Consider the following 7,198-nt stretch of genomic DNA (forward strand, 5'->3'; position numbering starts at 1 on the left):
GCCCATTGCTAATCTCTGACATCAGGAGGAGGCCAGAGAGGCCCAGAGTGGGACGGGGCAAAGAACTGCCGACACATGCAGGCCTCTCGGTGGCCTCCTCCCTCCTGCCTGTAACGAAAACCATCCCCCGTCTCGCCTTCTGCCTGGAGCGTATAACAGGCCTCTTCTATCCCCTCACAAACTTCCTGGCAAAGGCTTCCTATTTCGCCTATTATGTTCCTGGCAGAAAGTTTTAAGGCCACCGAGGCAGCAGTCTCAAACACAGTCTTTTCAAAGACTTGGGGGCAATTCCGAGCCTGAATTGGCTCCGTTTTCTTTCCCTGCGCAGTCCCCGCTCTGCAGTGGAGCTGACAAGGGCTCTGGACAGCGGGACAGCGGGATCCAATAAATCTGAGGCCTGTCTAGGTGCTTCATTTATCAAGAGGCCTAATTTACCCAGGCCCTTTAGACTAATTGCAGATTTGCAAAAACTGCTGAGAGTGTAGAACCGTGTATTGTGAGTGTCCCTTGCCATATTTCCGCTAATGTGTTTCATCTGGAGTGCATAAAGAGGCAGGGAGGCTGATTTTAGACACAGCACTTTGGGGCTAATCCAGCTAAATGATTAGCCCTAAAATTCTGCAGTGACGTCATTTTCCCTACAGTGCTCTGCCAGTCGGGTTGTTTGCTTTATAGTGAGGCATATGTACTCACAGTCACAGGCTCGCTGTCTCGGCATCACGGGGAACTCTGCCCTCCGTGATTGACTTGAGGAATCATCAGTCTGCCCACAGCCTCTGGGTCGCTTCTCAAGATGACAAGCATTGCCAGCAGGAAAACAATCATGGGAAAATGTCACTCTTTAAGGTACTCAGGGAAGCATCATTCTCTGCTAGCACGTACACACACATCCGTGAGTGGGTTACAGGGGAAGTCACCCACGTTCTGGGCAAGGGGCAGGCCCAAGCTGTGTGGGCATGTGTGAGTTACTTGACCTCTCTGAGCCTCAGTTTTCTTCTCTCCAAAAGAGAGACACAAACACCTGTCTTACTCGATGCCCCAAGATAGCTGACAAGGTGGTTATCATGGAGTTTGGAGTCAGAGGGTTCAAGTCCCAGCACTCACATTTCTGAGCTCTGGGACTTGAACCCTCTGACTCCAAACTCCATGGTAACCACCTTGTCAGCTGTCCTGGGGCATCGAGTAAGACAGGTACTCACCCACCCTGAGCCCTGGGCTCCTGCTGCATAGATGTGGATAATAAAAGTGGCCTTCCGAGATTATTGGACTGAACACTTAGCCAGCATCCAGCTCTGCATGCCACAGAGTATAGTTGCTCAAAAAGTAGTAACTCTGACTTGGGTTCATTGGGTCCATGTATTTGTTTCAGAAAGAAGAGCTGAGCTGCATTTGATGGTTTTAAAATACATTCTGCGCCCTGGGAAGTTATGTTCCCACTAAGGGCAAGTAGGTTTGCACTTGGTACAACGTCAGAATTTACAGATCAAAGTTCCTGAAGTTGGTCAGCCTTTCTATATTTCTTTGATATACAGTTCACCCTTGAACAACACAGAGATTAGAGATGTCAACCCCCTGCAGAACCGAAAACTCACATTACTTTTGACTGCCCCCAAGCTTAGCTTCTGATAGCCTACTATCAACTGGAAGCCTTATCAATAACGTAACAGTCAAATAACACATATTTTATATGTTATGTGTATCACATACTGTATTATTGCAATAAAGTAAGCTAGAGAACAAGGAAATGTTATTAAGAAAACCGTAAGGAGGAAAAAACATATTTACTTTTTATTAGGTGGAAGTGGACCATCATAAAGGTCTTCATCCTCCTCATCTTGAGGCTGAGTAGGCTGAGGAGGAGGAGGAAGTTGGTCTTGCTGTCTCATGAGTGGCAGAGGCAGAAGAAAGTCCATTTACAAGTGGATCCAGGCAGTTCAAACCCATGCTGTTCAAAGGTCAACCGTATTTGGGATAAGTAGCAGAAATATCATCTTTCCAGGTAGCCAAAGCCTTCACGGATTCCAAAGTACATAACCTATCTAATATTTATAACATTTACTAGGTGCCTGGTTATGCCGAGCAATGTAATGTGAGCGTTTTACATACAACTGCCTGTCCAATCTTATCCCCAGCTCTTCAAAGTAAGAACTATCCTTATCTCTATCTTACTGATGAGGAAAGTGATGCTTCACGAGATTAAATAATTCATCCAAGATTGCACAGCTGGAAAGAGGTACAGCAGAAACTCTAACCTTAGCCCAGCTGCCCCAAAGCAGGTCCTTTTAAACCAGGACATGACACAGAAGCAAAACGATAGACAGGGACATCTGCAAACCTAAGCCACAACCCAGCGTTGGTTTACTGAGCGTCAAGTACTTTGCTGGGTACTGTCCACACAGGGTCTCTAGTCTTCGCAGCCATGCTGCAAAGTAGGAATTTCTGCTGTTACTCCCATGGTACAGATAAAGAAAGTAAGGCTCGTGCATTCTCACAAGTTACTCAATTTACAACTGGAGGCGTTGGGAGAGGAACTGAAGGCCAGCTGCCCCTTGAGGCGGCCTCTTAAACTCTGTTCTGCTGGGAGGAGGTTCAGCCCTTCAGATGGGCTTGTAAAGCAATGCCCGTGACGGGATTGCTGGACCCATCATCTTTAGACACTGGCTGTGGTCCAGTTGTGAGCATGATCTTCACAACTAAGCCAGAGTAAATGAGGTTATGCTTTAGACACCTTCACAAAGGCCGATGCTTGCCTAAAAACTGTAGGACACAATCCTTTAGCCTAGAGAATTGTTAAATAACAGCCTAGGAGACGCTGAGGGCAAAGCGCTCCGTGTTCTAAGAGTCTGGGTGTTAAGTCATCTTATTAATTGGCCTTCCTAGTGGGAGTGTTTGTCCTGATGGGTCAAAGCTTGAAACAGACACAGCACCCAAAGCCTGGAGACAACATTCGTCTTACATCCCCCACCTCTGATTAAGCAGCTGGGGGCATGGGCCAGGTTGCATGATGGATTCCTCACACATCGTACCATAAATTTACCCCCGAGGGCCAGGTGCGGTGAGTCCCACCTGTGTCAGCATGCTAACACACAGCCTCAGAACCATAACATAGTGTTCTTGTGGGAGGCTGAAATTCATGAAACTCTAGCTGACATTTTGAGCACGCACACACATATCTCAAGATTATCCCACAAGCATATTTCTTGTGGAGAGAGTACTTTTTCCATATTAAAAGATGGCATTAACCTTCAATAGTCCATCACTTGCTTTAATCCTTTCCACCTGTAAATATTTCAGATAAAAATATCACATTGGCTGCGCCTGCATCTTACAAATGTGGCTTAGATCCGGGCTTAGGGGGAGATGACAGGTTGAACTTTATCACTTTCAAATATCCATCAGAACTAGAGCCAATGAGTAGCAGTGGAGAAAGCATGGAATTTGAATCTGAAAGGCCTGGGTTCAAATCTCAGCTTCTTCATTGCTAGCCCAGGGAGTTTGGAAAAGTTGCTCACCAGTTACCGCCATCAGTTTTAGAGTTTCTGCCCTGCAAAAGAGGGCTTTATACACTTTGTCTGTTCACAGGAGGTGCATTTTCCCAAGTGATTGGCCTGAGGATGTGGCTTTTAATTTAAGTCACCGTAAGCATGAGTTGCAGCCCTGTTCCTGGCTTCTTCAAGGCTCATCAATCTCATCTGTGAAATCAGGATCATTCCTTCTTTTCCAAGCCTTGAGCTTCAGAGATGCTGCTTGTATAATCCAAGCACCACACTCCCATCATGAAAGGCAGGTGGAGTGCGGTCCTTTTGTAAATTAAGCTCAAGGCTCTGAAACTAGGGTTGCAAAATGGCAGCCTGCGAGTGAGTGCTATTCCAGCTACGTGTTTTATTTGACTTGCACAAGCCTGTTTATTTGAGCCAGGCTTTAAAAATCAGGACATTTTCCCATAAAAACCTGTATTTCCAGTTCCTCTGGACAAAGCTGAATGTCTGGGCACACAGGACAGTATTTCCACAGATCAATAGCCAACAGGACCTGCAAGGGATGGGGAGCTGCTAACTCTAGCCAGGCAAGCTCACTCTGTGTTCCACAGACCCTAGTTGTCAGCCAGCCTGTGCCCGTACATCCACCACTTCACTCACATCCAATTCTGGCTTCTGCAGCCCCTGCAGTTTGAGACGTCCAGACCCTTGCTTCTCAAAGTGTGGTTTCTGGCCCAGCAGCACCTGGGAGTGTGCTTGAAATGCAGAATCTCAGGTCCTGGCCCAGGATCTGCATCTTAACAAGATCCTGAAGTGATGAGTGTGTGCATGAGGCTTTAAGAAGCTCTGATCCAGAATGTGGGCAGCGATCTGAGACCAAATCCAGCCAGCTACTTTGGTAAATTAAGTTTTCTTGGAATGCAGCCATGCTCATTGTTTCTGAGTTGTATATGGCTGCTTTCACTTACAATGGCAGAGTCGAGTAGTTGCAACAGGCCTCAAAGCCTAAAACACGGACTCTCTGGTTCTTTAGAGGAAGATTTGTTGACCCTTGGTCTAGAAGAATGCTCTAAAAAATATATTTTATTGTCAGTTTCATTAGACATTTCAAGTACTACAGATACCACAACGAGTAAACACACAGGAGAGTTTCTGCAGTCTAACCTACTTTCCCGTCCCCGATTTCTTCTTTATTTGGGGTTTTTAGCTGTCAGCCCTTAGAGAGCCCACAAAGCCTTGGAAGTTAGTCGGAGGGCTCTTCCACCCTGGACATCACCTCTCTCTCTCTCTCTCTCTCTCTCTCTCTCTCTCTCTCAGCCTTCCAGCCTTCCAGCCTTTTCCTCTCTTTTTCATCTTTTCTTCAGGATTCTTCCTCTTCTTTTGCTTGGTCCTTCAGGTTGGTCTAGTGTCCTCTTGGATGAGTTGGGAAAGTAGAACGCTGGACAGGAGGTGGAGGACAGGAGGGCACCCTCTCAGCGTGGTTTCTGCAGTATGAGCAGGGCTTCCACCCTGCCCAGATCCACAGTGCTTCTACAGCAAGATTTTGCTTTAAAGCAAAATTCTCCTCTGGTATCCCAGCCTTATGTATACAGACCCCACTAGAACTGTCCTAAATTGTACGTCGAGCACCTGGCCCATAGAGGATGCTCGGCAGGTGATAGCGGATGTTCCTCTCCTAAGGCATCTTGTGCTCCTTGACTTATCCTGAGGTAGAAAAGCTGTGAAATACTGCAACACGAAATCATTTTTGAGCCAAAAAAAAAATGTCTAGAATCATACCGAACTGCCATATGTGGTATGACGAGTTTTAACTGAACAGTCAACAAAGTCTGTTCACCTTAGAAGCGGAAGGCAGCATTTCAGGTGTGGCACCCAGCAAAGTGTTCACAACATGGGGCGTCCTGCGGACATCCACAGCGACTGGGAATTTCAGGTGGACCCTAGCACTCACTGAGTCTCTGGAGGCGTGTTCCCATACCTGTCCCTGACAGATGAGAGGGCTAGGGCCTCAGAGGCATGTGGCAGCAGGCATTTTTTCACCCAGCTCACGGCCTGCTGCTGACTCATCGCCTGTTCAAACGTGATTCCATTAGGGCAGGACTTCCAGAGACCGGATGTAAGTCCGTGGCGTTTCTGAGCCAGTGAAGGGTTTCACAGCCTGTTCTGGAGCTCGTGCCCAGCTCTTTTGGGAAATGATCCTTAAAGCAGAGCTGATACCAAAGCCACGCTCTCCGCTTTGTGTTTGTTTCATCTTTTCCAGAGCACTGGTTGCCGTTTTCGCCTTAATAATCTTTTCATCTCAGAGAATGGCTCCCCAACCCCTCAGTGATCTCCTCTCCAACTTAATAATTGTAGCTCTTTTCACCTTTCCCCATTAGTCCTGTTTTTCAACGCTTAAAATCACTGCCTTCAAACCATTTCCAAATTCCCTGCCTCCCTATGAACCTGCTTTGTATCTTAAAAATTATATAGAAATGTATTGAGTAAACATATGGATAGGGCGGCTGTGTAGGTATTAATAAACTCCATCACGCTACGGACTTTGCCAAGATTTCTTCTGAAGAAAATGCTCAAAAATGGAGAGTAGTGAAAATAAAGAAAATGCTACCTGCATTTTCTCATTTATTTGCTATTTTGGAGTCAAGGGATGAGGGAGATGATTAACAAAGACCTACTAATAAATCATAATGGTAAAATTAATAATGATAATAGTATTTGAAATGTATAATGTTCAGAGCTCCCAGCTAAGGTTTACATATATTATCTCACTCAATCCTCCTTATAACCTTGTGAGAAAGTACCTTTATGATGCCCATTTTGCAAACAAAGGAAATGAAGATTAAGTAACATATTCAAAGGTGTCTTCTGGTAACATATGGTAAGCTCCCAAAAATGTTTCCATTTTACTCTCAGAGGAGGTAGAATTTTCCACAGAAGCAAGAGAGAATTTGAGAAGCCTATTCAGGGAAGTTTTAGTCCCTACTGACCCCTAGCACCCAGCAATGTGCCTGCCACACAGTAGTTGCTCGGCAAATGTTTGGAATAAATGAATAAACCTCACTGCCCACTTTGAACGTGACGTCGGGGATCCTTGAACAACTTGAGCTGAGATCCAGGTGACAGCACTTAATTCAGACGACCATCACATGACTGATATGGTTTGGCTGTGTCCCCATGCAAATCTCATCTTGAATTGTAGCTCCGATAATCTCCACATGTTGTGGGAGGGACCCGGTGGGAAGTAATTGAATCACGGGGGCAAGTCTTCCACATTGTTCTCGTAGTAGTGAATAAGTCTCATGAGATCTGATGGTTTTATAAAGGACAGTTCCCCCTACACATGCTGTCTTGCCTGCTACCATATAAGACGTGGCTTTGCACCTCCTTCACCTTCTGCCAAGACTGTGAGGCCTCCTCAGCCATGCGAAACTGTCCATTAAGCCTCCTTTCCTTTATAAATTACTCAGTCTCAGGTATGTTTTCATTAGCAGCATGAGAATGAACTAATATAATGACTTGGGAAGGCATTTTCCATTCTGGCTGAGCCATAGGACCACCCAGAGAGCTCTGGAAGGGTGCAGCTTCTCTGGGTCAATCCCAGGCATCCCAAATTGGAGTCTTTGAGGGGCAGCCTGGGGATCCGTACTCGTTACCAAACCTCGCCAGTGACTGTGATGCAGAACTGGATTCAGTGACACCTTCCTTCCCCCACTTTATGC

Source organism: Saimiri boliviensis, chromosome 2 (assembly GCF_048565385.1).
Source record: "Saimiri boliviensis isolate mSaiBol1 chromosome 2, mSaiBol1.pri, whole genome shotgun sequence".
NCBI lineage: Eukaryota > Metazoa > Chordata > Mammalia > Primates > Cebidae > Saimiri > Saimiri boliviensis.